Source organism: Bubalus kerabau, chromosome 21, assembly GCF_029407905.1.
Source record: "Bubalus kerabau isolate K-KA32 ecotype Philippines breed swamp buffalo chromosome 21, PCC_UOA_SB_1v2, whole genome shotgun sequence".
NCBI classification, from domain to species: Eukaryota; Metazoa; Chordata; class Mammalia; order Artiodactyla; family Bovidae; genus Bubalus; species Bubalus kerabau.
The window spans coordinates 15,155,062-15,169,002 of NC_073644.1; positions in this window are offsets into that span (position 1 = coordinate 15,155,062).

Below are 13,941 nucleotides of genomic sequence, written 5' to 3' on the forward strand. Positions count from 1 at the left end.
TATTGCTTCTATCAGTGTCTGAAAGTAAGAGATAATCTGCCTGCACTTCACAAATATCTGTCAGTTCTGTTCCACTCTTACTTTTCCCAATCAGGTCTAAGCCTCACTCAATAAATTTTATAAAATTGACACTTCTCATCCTGGCAAAGCATCTTATTAGAGTTAATAAACAATTATACATCACAGTAAAACTAAGGAACAGAAGCTTAATTGGTACATATGCTATTGACTGTTCTCTGTGTATGAAGTTGAAACTTGATGTAGAATCATAGTCATCCAATAGGGAAATCATTTGCATACTTTGCTAAGGAACCGTGCTATGAATTTCATTAGTATTTATAAAATCTTTTGAAGGCCTCCCTGGAAGAGCTGTTTTGAGGATTAATTGTTGACTCTAAAGCATATATGGTAACACAAAAATGCTAACTAGTAACTCAAAAAGGTAGCATAGCAGTAAAAATAATGATGCGCTGACATTCTTTAGTTCCACGGTATAAGGGCAGAAGATTGTGTAACTTCAGACTTCAAACACAGTGAAATGATAGACATGAAATGATACCAAGAAATTAGAAGCCTTTATAATAAAAAAACAAGAAAGTTTATCCATCTAAGTGAATGAATTAAAAATGTATCAAAAACGAATGTTAGAACAGGAAGGGATCTTGCCATGGAAAATTTCCAAACTTTCTTTCTCAACCACTTTTTCAAAAAATTTGAAATGAGTTATTTATTGATTTAGTCATTTATCTAGCATTTGTTAAAGTTACTGTTGTTGTTGTTACAAAGAGTCAGACACAACTGAACACAAACACTAACACACACACAGTTTTTGTTTAGTTATTAATACTAAGTCATGTCTGACTCTGTTGACGCCCCATGGACTATAGCCCTGCAGGCTCCTCTGTCCATGGAACTTTCCAGGCAAGAATACTGGAGTGGTTGTCATTCCCTTCTCCAGGGGATTTTCCTGACGCAGGGATCAAACCTGTGTCTCCTGCATGGCAGGTAGATTCTTTACCACTGAGCCACTTGGAAAGCCATCGGAGTTCCTAGTCACAGTTTTTAAGATTAGCTGGTCCACCACATAGGTGAAGATGGGACTCTTTTTCATCAGCATCTCTGACTTTTATTGCTTTATTTCCCCCAGTGAATTATTTTTATGATAGGGTCATGATGTCTTTGGTTACCAGTTAGGGCAATCATTGGAGAAGGCAATGGCACCCCACTCCAGTACTCTCACCTGGAAAATCCCATGGACAGAGGAGCCTGGTAGGCTGCAGTTCATGGGGCCACAAAGAGTCGGACACAACTGAGTGACTTCACTTTCACTTTTCACTTTCACGCATTGGAGAAGGAAAGGCAACCCACTCCATTGTTCTTGCCTGGAGAATCCCAGGGGCGGGGGAGCCTGGTGGGCTGCTGTCTGTGGGGTCGCACAGAGTTGGACATGACTGAAGTGACTTAGTAGAAGTAGTAGTAGTAGGGCAATCGTATAAACTGGAAGTATTTGGAAAACTTTGGATCTCAGCAAAACCAGATTTTTTTCTTAGAACAACAAAAATGCAATAGCAGAGACTCTCTTTGGTATCATATCACTTCAGGCTCCTTGAGTTGGTTATATTTACTTCATCTCTTTGACATCAAAGTAGTCTAGAAGTATCCATGATAAATTTGAAAGCCCTCTCCAGGTCATGAGATTTATGGAACCAATGTGGAAACTCATGTTAAATGCCAGACTTTTAGAATCTTAATCAATCCTTGCTGCAAATACGCTGCAGTCTCTGAGTGCTGACTCTAGCAACATGGCGAGGAGGGAGAAGAAAAACTCTACATTCTGCTTTCTCCGTCTTACATTTTTGTTTAAAGCTAATTGAAACTACCCTTTGATATTGCCTTTCATGGAATTTAAATGTGAAATTAAAGCATGAGTACATGAAGAGAGAGAAAGAAAGAGAAAACAGGACATTTCCTTGTTTTATTTTATCCTTAGATTGAAATGTCACTTAATTTATTCATTTTGGGGATTCATTCAACAAAGAGTAAGTGCCAGTTTTCACCAGGTACCACCTCGGGTACAGCCATGAACCAGCAAGCCTAATCTCATAGAATTTACATTCTCCTGAGGGGGAAGAAATAATGAACCCATGGAAAAACAGTTTAAAAAAAATAGTTTTTTAAAGCAGGGCAAGGTCATTGAGTGTCACGAGACTCCTTTGGAATGAGTGGTCTTAAGATTTCTCAGAGGAGGAGACATTTAAACCTGTCTAATAGAAAGAATCTCACCAAGTAAATATGCAAAAGGCATTTCAGCAATGGAAAGAACTAGGGCAAATTCCATGAAGGAGGAATGAGATTGATGTGTGTGAAGGACATTAAAGAAGGCAAGTATATCTGGAAAGTAATAAAAAGGATGCCTGGTACAAGATGAAGTCCAAGAGAGAGTCTAGGCTGGGATCCAGTAAAGCCTCGTAAGCCACGGAGAGGATTTGAATTAAATTCAAGGTGATGGGAAGCTGTGGAAGAATGTCAAGCAGGGGACTACCTTTTCATCATATCTTTTTCATTATTCCTGCAGAACCAAGGGCACTGAAGATGTTTGGTCTGTAAATTGCCCCAAAAGTATCAACCCATCTTTAGTTTTTCTACCACAGATAGTTTGACTCTCAAGGTAGAATTTGTAAACTACACGATGTTATACTGTGATCTGGGGTAAAGGAAATATCTCAGTGTATCAATTTCAAATACCTGGATATGAGAAGAAAACCTAATGTACTCTGGCTGGAAAGATTACAGTGCCTTTTGTAAATAGTTTTCCAGTGTATAACTCCTTACATGGATGAGATTTTACCTTGAATCAAACCTCAGTCCATTATAATGAAAGGAAGATGGAACACAGATTACAAATTCTCTTAAAAATAAAGGAAAAATGCTATTCTGTGCTCAATCATTCTTCCTTCATCCAGAGATCATTGTGGAATGACATCTTTGTTAACAGGGCATTTCTTGGTAAGACCATGGTCTGCTGAAATAGAGCTGTTAGGAAAACAGGTGATTCTCTTTAGCATCTTGGCATGAAGGGAGGTTTTATGCAGCTATATTATGCCATGACCTCCACTGATATATAGGGACTCTTCCGAAGTGTTTTAAAGACAAACTGGTGGCAGAAGTTGTCATTCACTTCCAGTATTAGAGATCAACTAGAATCATCAACTATCATCTACCTCATACTCTCATTTTTCAAGCATCAGTAACTGATATCTTGATGCATCTCTATTCATCGAATCATTTATCTCATTAAGTTTGTTCTATCACTACAAGGCAATGGCAACCCACTCCAGTACTCTTGCCTGGAGCGTCCCATGGATGAAGGAGCCTGGAGGGCTGCAGTCCATGGGGTCACAAAGAGTTGGACACAACTGAACGACTTCCCTTTCACTTTTCACTTTCAAGTGTTGCAAAAGAAGATGGCAACCCACTCCAGTACTCTTGCCTGGAAAATCCCATGGGCAGAGGAGCCTGGTAGGCTGCAGTCCATGGGGTCGCTAAGAGTCGAACACGACTGAGCGACTTCACTTTCACTTTTCACTTTCATGCATTGGAGAAGGAAATGGCAACCCACTCCAGTGTTCTTGCCTGGAGAATCCCAGGGACGGTGGAGCCTGGTGGGCTGCTGTCTATGGGGTCGCACAGAGTCGGACACGACTAAAGCAACTTAGCAGCAGCAGCAGCAGCATCCCATATAACTGTGATTCTGAGACTTTTATGTTTTAGATCACTGTTACTTAGTAGACAAATGAAGTCTAGCATACACTCTAATAAAGGAAAAAATAATCTCTCAGGCTCTACTAAGATTTACTCTAAAATCATCACATGAGAATGACTATTTTTAGATGAAAGATATGTTCAAAGTGATCTGCCTTCATGACTGGGAAATTTTAGAGAGAAGGAGAGCAATTAGTTACAATAGAGGCTAGGATTTATGAAATGGACCAGAAATAATAGGGTGAACTGAAGCACACAGATTAGCTGTGACCAGCATACATTCTCTTTATTCACACCTTCAATCAAGGCCACATTCCAGGAGTGTGGACAGGAGTAAGGACAGATCAAAATGTTCATAGCATTTAATCCAAGTATGGTTGGTCTACACCTGCAAAGCTCCTCGTAGGATATTAGTAAACATTACATGGATGTGGCAGCTGTTTATATTGGAAAACTATAAAAAAAAATCAAGCAAACAAAAGCCAGATTTTCTAATTCAGAAATTCTCATGATGGAGTTCAGGAGTATATCCTTCAGAACACTCTCCAGGTGATTTTAAACCTATCTTTTTCCAGTCATATCTCCTTTAAAAACAAACTAAGAACCTACAGTATAGATATAAGAAACTCTGCCCAGTACTCTGCAATGACCTACATGGGGATAGAATCTAAAAAAAGAAACGATATAAAAATATGTATAATTGATTCACTTTGCTCCATACTTGGCACACAATATTGTAAACCTTGGTTTACAGCAATAAAAATTAAGAAACAAACAAAATGCACCCTCAATGCATGCTTGTCAAACAGATTTTTATTCTTTTTCTGATATTTTGTTGTCATCAATGCTTTGTTCTTTGTATAAAATACTCTATTTTAGATTTCCTAAAATCCAAGTCTTTTTGGTATTCCTATATTCTCAAGATTAATCTTTCTTCCAGTGGCAATTTCCTAGTGATGATTTTCCTCAGTCCCTTAGAGATAAAGCACATTGAAAAATAAGGAAAATAATGGGAAACAAAAGCATATAGACTGTCAGCTATGAAATGTGCCCAGCCTTTTGCTTGCTGCTGTTCTGTCTTTCTTATTTACATTTTGTACCCAGAAGACTAAAATATATTTCTTAATCTAGACCCTAAAATTTAGCTGTAATGAATGCAGACATTTTCTTCTTCTCCAAGCATCTCAAAACATAATAGCGTATGCTTCACTCAGCCTCCAAATTGCTGTATTCTTTTTTTGGAGGTTTTGAAATGGTCCTCTAGGCTAACTGACTGCTGAACAGGGTTGTAGCAATCTCACCACAAGCTTGTGGCAAGCCTGCACCCTTCTGCATGCTGGAGACCCGGAAACCTTCCAACTGGGTTCATTCAAACACAGCAACACAACCAAGCACACAAACCCATTTCCACTTGACAGCCAGAAATACATACAATTTTGCACAGTTAATTTGAGAATGTAATTCATGGGGTTCTTTCCCAGACCCCTCAGCGCAGCATCTGTTCGGAGTCGGTCCATATGACACAGTCTGACAGCTTTTATTGCTTTCCCCAAGAGGATAGCTTAATGATACCAACTCCTCAGTTGTTTTTTGAACAGATAAGTGTTGTCTCTGATGTGAAACCTTGGACCTGCTGGATCTGTATCACAAATATCTATCACCAATTATATGTTGTAAGACATCCATTCAACAAATGTTTACGTAGGGTCTAGCACTTACCTGGCACTGTGTTCATGACTAGGAATCAAGAAATGGAAAAAAAAAAAAAAATGCGGTCTCTATCTCCAAGGAACATCATAGGAGTGGAATCAGAATCGAAAAAATGGAGGATGGGACCCTGAAGCTCACCATCTCCATCTTTGGCTTCACACAAAAAGGAGGCCCTCAGGTCCAAAGAGGTCTGGCACTCTCTTAAAGGCATACAGTAATCCAGGGACAGAAAGGAGGTTAGAACCCATGCATCTCCATTTTCACAGTGGTGCACTTTCTGCTCTGCCACCAACAGTAAAATTTATTCAACTACCATTTAAAGTTTTTTTTTCTACTTTCATCCTTTATTTCAGACATCTTTCAACACCCAGAGACATGATACTTGCAAATAAAAAAAAATGGGCATTTAAAAGGAGATATATACTTTTTTATGAGCCAGAAAGCTTAGCTACATAGAAGGAAATTGCAATCGCACCTGTCCTCCGAGGAGCTCACCATATTTTACAGACAGTGTTCAATTATTTCTGGCAATATTCCTATGATGCATCGTTATGAGATTACTTGTATTATCTACAGCACCTTTCCTCCTCGGACCTTGAAGGTGCCTTTTACAGAATCCGACATAAAAGAAGGTAATTCTCAAAGTGCTCCAGGGAGATGGAAAAAAATATATTAAAAACCATGGAAAGACCAAATTACTATTGGTGGCTAGGGAAATAAGAGTCACTGAGAGTTAAGGGGCTACACAAAAACTTTGGGGAGAGAAAATTCTTTGTTCTTGATTTTTAAAGCAACAGTTCCTCCTACCACATATATATGCACACCTGTATGCAGGGAACACAACAGAACATTCAAGAGAAGAAGTAGTTAAGTGAAAAGAGAAACCCGTATTGATCTTCAAGTGTCAGGTCAAATAGAGGAAGTGGGAATACTCTGTTGCTCTCACCTGTTCATTTATTAGTTCAGTCACCTTGTGAATACTTTCGGTGTATCCAGTTAGAAAAAGAGGACGTCAGCAGTGAGAACAACGGTTCTAGAAGCCCTTCATATCTGCAAGTCCATGTCCTTCAGTAACAATGCAAGCCAAGACAGAGCATGGGAGATCCTTAAAGGCAGTGATGTTTATAGCCGTAGCCTCCGTGCCAGACACATTGGAGGCAACTCAAGAAATATTTTTGAATATGTAAGTGAATTCCCTGAAAAGGTTTCAAAGGATAGAAAGGTGAATCTAGGCTGTTAAAAGCTGTGTTGACCTTCCCCAGTTTGACCAAGAGTTCAATTATTAACAGTTTTCAGTTTGTAGAAGCTGTAATCTGAAAGACACAGCATTCACACACAGACACCTCTCCACACACACGCACCTCTCCACACACATGCACCTCTCCACACACACGCACACACACATGCACACCATTTTGTGGATAGAACTGATTTTAAAATATTTTGCCCAAATTAATGTTGGAAGCAGGGGACTTACCGCAATCACGTGTTGACATCCCCCATGCTCTAGAGATTTCTATACTAAGAGGTGACTACAAATTCAATGTTCTTTTGTCCCATTTGCACCTCTGCCCCTCCCAGAATGGTCAATAAAGCCATGTTTCTTAGTTATCAGAGGCCACAGAAGGGTGTTGCTGCAGCTATTGATGTGTGTAGCCCTGCTCTCCCGCAGGTACCCTGGTGTCCTCCAAGGCTGCAGAGACAGAATGAACCATCACATTCCTCTTCCACTGAGCCAGCCTGATTAGTGTCTGAGGGATCGTGGTGATATTTTATGCACTTAAACACTAAGAATTTTCATTTATTTTCCTGTATGCCATCTCTTTCTTTTTAGTGTACATTTGCTAGAAACCATCTTTTCTTATTTTTTCAGGCATTTTCATAATACGTACCTCTCTGATACCACCATTGGGATTTTTGCAACACATCTCTTCCTCCTGAAACTGCTTTTACTTCTGCGAAGATCAATATTAACCTTCCCATTTCTGATGAAACACCATGTGACCCTCGTATCTGAATTTCAAGATATGTAATATCTGAAGATATTGCCAATCCTAAACATAAGGGAAAATATCCCTGATCACAGGAGCATAAACAGTTGTCTGAGGATCTGTCAAAACCCTTATTCAAAGAGTGCTTACAGTTTAAGGAAATGTCTACGATGTATGTTTTGTATAACAAGCTCTGTTAATTTGCTTTAATTTTTGAGACACGGGAATTATCTGTGAGGGGGAGAAAAGCAAGCAGATCATACAACCAGTCAAAAGTGATGTATCACCAGGTTCAACTGAAGGCTAAGACAGCAGATACCCACATTGGACAACCTTTCTGTGTGTATCTGTGGGAGTTTTTCCAGAAGAGCCAAGCATTGTGATTTGTCTATTTTTTTTGGCAGTTGTCAGTTTTTGACACTCTGTTATTGTATGGATAAGGATTTTGAGTTATTATTTTTTTAAGGAAATCATTATTAAATGATTTTCTCTAACCATTATAAAATCCTTTGCTCTGAATTGACTTTATCTGTAATTTAAAATAGCCACTCAGCTTTCTTATTTTAGTGTGCGTTTTGTTTAGTAGTTTCTTTATTTCTATCCTTTTAAACTATTTGTGCCTTTATTAAAAAAAAAAACATACTTTCTTTACAGTAGCATGTAGCTAGAAGTTGCTTGTTGCTTATGTGATCTGAGAAATTCTGCAAGGTGTGGAAGTATTTAAACAATTTACATTTAATATAATTGTGTATATGGTTGAATTTGCATGTACCATCCTTAATATCTTGCTTTTTGTTTTTCACTTGTCCTAATGATTCCTTATTCTCTTTTCATTCAGCCCTTCTTTGATTTAATGATATACTTTTTAACTATTTCTCCTTATAGTTAAACTATCAGTATAATTATTTTTATTTTAATGGTTACTTTCGGGTTTACAATATACATTTTTAACTTATCACAGCCCACCTTCAAGTGATACTATACTAGAATTGCCCCCTAGTAGCCACAGGGGATTGGTTCCAGGACCCTCCACAAATACTAAAGTCCAAGAATGCTCAAGTTTTTTATAACATATGGCATAATATTTGTGTTTAATGTGCACATATCTTCCCATATACTTTCAACCATTGCTGGATTAATTATAATACCTAATGCAATACAAATGCTATATGAGTAGTTGTAAATACAATGAAAATGCTATTAAAGAGTTGTAGGCATCTGGTAAATTCAAGTTTCCTTTTTGGAACTTCCCAGAATTATTTTTCCAAAATATTTTTGAATTATGGTGATTGAATTCTCAGATATATAACTCCTGATTACACTTTGTGTATAGTGTAAAGTATAAAAAAGTAATCCCATTTCTTCCCTCCTGGCCCTTGTGTTTTGGGGGGTCATACATTTTCCTTTTACATATGATAGCTAGACATAGTTTTAAAAGCTATAAGAAAACATTTTAATATTTATCCATTTAGTTACAATTTCATTAACCTCCATTCCTTCATGTGTATCTAGATTTCTGTCTTGTTATCAGTTTACTTTTGTTCGAAGGGCGTTCTCTAAAAATTCAGAGTGAGATTAATTATTTCAACTGTTGGGTGTTTGAAAAAAAAATTATTTCACCTTCATTTTTAAAAAAGATTTTCACTGAATAGTCAGTTCTGGATTAACAGGATTTTTTGTTTCACTTTCGTTACCTAAAGGTGTTGGTACATTGTCTCCTCACAGGCATTGTTTCCAATGAGAAAACTACTATCAGCCTTGTCTTTGTTTCCCTGGTATTGACTGTTCTCCCTGCCCTCCAGCTGCTTTTAAAATGTTCTCTTTTTCTCTGGTTTTAACCAAGTTAATTATAATTGGGCATGGATTAGTGGGTTTTAATTTTACTCAGATTTGGAAAATTTCAGATGCTGTTTACTTAATTTTCCTTTCCCTCTTATTCTGGAAAGTCCAATTGCACATATATTTGGTCTCTTAAATCTCAATCTGTTCATTGACTCTTATTAATTATTTTAGTCTGCTTCTCTATGTATTTTCACTCTAGATGGTGTCTGTTAGCTCTTAAAAGCTCACTTCTCTTTTGGCCCCTATTCTGGTATATCCACCATTAATGCTGTCTGTGTTTTTTATCTTTGACATTTCAGTTTTCATCTCTAGAAAAATCTATTTGGGTCTTTTAAAAATTATCCACATCTCTTGTTAACACATTCAGTCTTTCCTCTAGCTTCTTGAACATATGAAATACATTCGTAATTACCGTTTACATGTTTTTGTTCTATCATGGGTCATCTCTGGGCCAGTTTTGATTGATGGTATTTCTCTTCATTAGAGTTAGAGTTTTTCTGCCTCCTTGCATCTGAGTAATTTGCAAGACTTTGTAAATTTTACCAGGTTGGGGGCTTAAATGTTTTTGTATTTCTGAAAGCTTTTATGTACTTTGTGACATGAATAAGTTACTTGGAAATAATGTGATCTTTCAGGTCTTGCTCTTAAGATTTGGTAGGTGGGAATCGAAGCAGCATTTGCTCTAGGGTTAAATTACCCATTACTGAGACAAGACTCTTTTCAGTAGTTTACATAATTTCCCTTCCATTTTGAGGTCGTTAGTGTGGCCATTGAGAATAGGCACTGGGTGGGTGCCCCTCCCTACCCTGCAGTCTAGAAACATCCTGGGCAGTATGCTGGGTCAATCAGAGGACTTACCTCATCTGTTTCTCTCAAGGATCACCATCATTTTTTGCCTGATATCCAATTTTTTGAAAGCCATCAATTTGTATATTTTTACCTTGTTTATTGTTTTGAGTAGTAAAATAAATCTGTTCTCTCTTGCTCTACCTTGACCAGAATCAGAAACCTGAGACCCAGACTTTTAAATTTTATTTCATTTCACTGATTTTTTCCTAAGAAAATTATTTATAAGCTTTGGCGTTTTTGCTTCTATGTGTAAGATGTCCTTCATCATGAACCATGCCACACCACTGTGTCGTGATGCCATGTGCCAAGGGAACATAAAGCATGTACTGAACCGACTATACCCTTCTGGGAGAAGACACCTGGAGAGGTCAGGAGTGTCTCAATGCAAATAAAGTTTCCTACATTAGCATTCTAAGACTGAAGACACAATTCCGAAAGAATGAGCTATAATTTGTTGGAGGACTAAGAATCTTAAAGGGGAAGGATGGACACTCCATCACCTAAGGAAGGTTTTGAGGAGGAGCAGAAACAGGATGAGATGGTCGGACGGCATCACCGACTCAATGGACATGAGTTTGAGCAAGCTCCGGGAGTTGGTGAGGGACAGGGAGGCCTGGCGTGCTGCAGTCCATGGGGTTGCAAAGAGTTGGACTGAGTGACTGAACTGACTGAGAAACTAAAACGAGCCATGTCTCTGACAATTTCAAAAAGTTTCCATACCAACCCTCAGTTGCCTCTTCCAAGAATTCATGTATGAAATGACAGTTATTTTACTGTTATTTTCGTTTTTCTTTTCGGGCAATTGAACCTATTTATGAATGATTCAGAGTACAATGTAAGAAAATGTCAAGGGTCAAAATGCTGAAAAAGTACACACTATATGTGTATCTGTGTATGTGTGTGTTAGTTGCTCAGTCCTGTCTGACTCTTTGCAACCCATAGACTGTAGTCTGCCAGGCTCCCCTGTCCATGGAATTCTCCAGGCAAGAATACTGGAGTGGGTTGCCATTCCCTTCTTCCCAACCCAGGATCTTCCCAACCCAGGAACTGAACCCGGGTCTCCCACGCTGCAGGCAGGTTCTTTACCATCTGAGCTACATGGGAAGCCTACACTGTATACCAGAACCCAGTTGAGAGTGTCAGAGCAAAGCCAGAGTATAGCCAGGTTTCCACACGATGGTGAAGATATACCGAAGTCTGGGCAGGTCCAGGATCTGAGTTTCTGTTCCTGGAACAGTCTGGAATCAAAGGTACAGTGGGGAGGACCATGAAAAGAGGGCAGGAAGCATCTTTGTGACCGGGCCATTCAGGACAAATGTTCACGAATATTAGTAACAGCTCTGCACCTTCTCTGTAGATGTACAGTTCTGCCTTTATGGCACACTTTAATCTGCTTTATAAATCTTGATTTTCTGAACCCAAAATCTGAAACCCTCATTTTACATAAAAAGGAAAAGTAATAAAAGATAACTCCCTTAAAACCACAGTATTCATAGTGAATAAACAGATGAAAAAGGGAAATGGAAAGTTACATGAGGTAAAGTAAATCCATGTCTATATTTCTAGACTGTAAATAAATGAAATTGCAAGTATACTGACGTGTGTGTGTGATAGTCAAAGTGCTGTCAGAGGCATTAAGGAATGGTCAGAAGGGTCAGAAAATAGAAATGGGAAATGAGCAAAACCTCCATGGGAATTGATGCTTTCAAACTCTGTTGCTAGAGAAGACTCTTGAGAGTCCCTTGGACAGCAAGATAATCAAACCAGTCCGTCCTAAAGGGGATCAGTCCTGAATGTTCTTTGGAAGAAATGATGCTTAAGCTGAAGCTCTAATACTTTGGCCACCTGGAGAGCCAACTCATTGGAAAAGACCCTGATGCTGGGAAAAATTGAGAGCATGGGAAGCGGGTGACCCAGGATGTGGTGGTTAGATGGCATCATTGACTCAGTGGACATGAATTAGGGCAAACTCAGGGAGATAATGAAGGACAGGGAGGCCTAGTGTGCTGCAGTAAATGGGGTCACAAAGAATCGGACATGACCGAGCGACTGAACAACAACAAGGCCAAGCCCAGGCAGTAACAAGGTAGCTCATTAGCTAACTTGAAGCAGAGGAGTAGAAAGTAGATGTGGAAGGGAGTGAAGGTGATCAGTCAAGGAGAATGGTAAACTGAAAGCATCATCTCAGAAAGGTGGTAATGGGAGTAAAGATATGATGGAAGGAATGGCCTCTTTTAGTGTACCATTTAGAAGGTCTTTTTCAAGGTATAGCATCCTTTTATTTCAAGGTCATCCTTACTGTCCAGTAGCTGGAGGAAGCAGCAGAGTGTTTACCTGCCCTTCCTGTGTGCCTGGCCGGAGGAGTGGGCACCAGAGGACCCGAGATGGTGCCTTCATCCTCAGAAGGAGGGGCTCTGTATCCTTCAGGGCTCAGATACACCATAAATATGCCTTGTGGTTTTTGTTTGCTTTTCCATTATAACCCCTTGAAAACTGATTCAAGGAAAGTAAGTGGCAGGGGCATATTATTTTTTTAATATAAAAGAAGATACACATTTTTTATGGTTTTGTTTTTCTGGAGTTCTTCAACATTATATCCTTTAATTCTATACCCTTAGAACTTTTAATAGGTAAGGAAACGGCAGAGGCAAAGCTAACTGGGGTGAGACAGGAAACAAGCAAAATATACTGACCACAGAGATCATGCTCCATTTTGCATATTTTCTGAAGCTAATTGAACATCTTAAGCCTGAAAAAGTGGCAACTAAATATGCTGGAGGGAGAAGAGAATGAGAGAGACGGTTGGAGTGAGAGTGAGAGCAAGTGAAAGAGCAGAGAAAGCACATAGCTTACTCTACAAGGAAAGCACTCAGCAAATTCAACTTTATCAAATTAAAAGGCAAAGGAGAAGGCTGGTCAAGCATTCATTCAGTGAACTTTGATACATTCATGACACAGCTAGACTTTCAGACGATTGAGAAGGTAAATAAGACAAAAGAAGTCACAGAAATGTAAATGTAATTTAAAATGTGAGCTCCAAATTATTGGTAAAATGGAAAATAATTTATAGAGTTTTAATCTGAAAAAGTGGAACATTTAATTGATATAATTTTTCATGGACTTATGATAATACAACTGATATTATAATGTATATATTATATGAATTATTGCCTCTGCTGACTCATATAAATAGAATATTCAGAAAGAGTAGAAGTAGAACTGAGGAATATAAGCCCTAATGTTTTAAACTTTTCTGGGTCTATAGAAGTTAAGCAAAAAAAGAAATTCCTATAATAACCCATAGTTTATACTTCTTCAGTAGATAAAAATTATTGCCCTGAGCCATGAAAGCTAGGTTTTATATAATAGAAGAGATTAGCTTTGGAAATATAGGAGAATACCATATTTTTCCCCTGTGGTGAATTCTACTTTTCACTGACATGATAGAAGAGAAACAAGATTCAAGAAACCAAAAGCCATATGATTACTGTAAATTATTAGCCAGGTGCTAGTCTCATATGTTAATTAAAACATTTACATTTACTTTACTATAAGAATTCACTTTTGCTCCTAAAAGTGCAAATGATGTCTTTTTTAAAAACTATATGAATAAAAGAGCTTAGAATTACATTTAAAAGATTCTATCTTCATAAAACGTATCACTTTGTAGACTAAAGGTGAATTGGAGAAAATTTTGCCTAACATAAAACCACTTTTGCTAATGTTCTTGTTCTATATCTCTTAATAAAACCAGGGACAATATTCTATGGTCCTTCTATACAAGCCT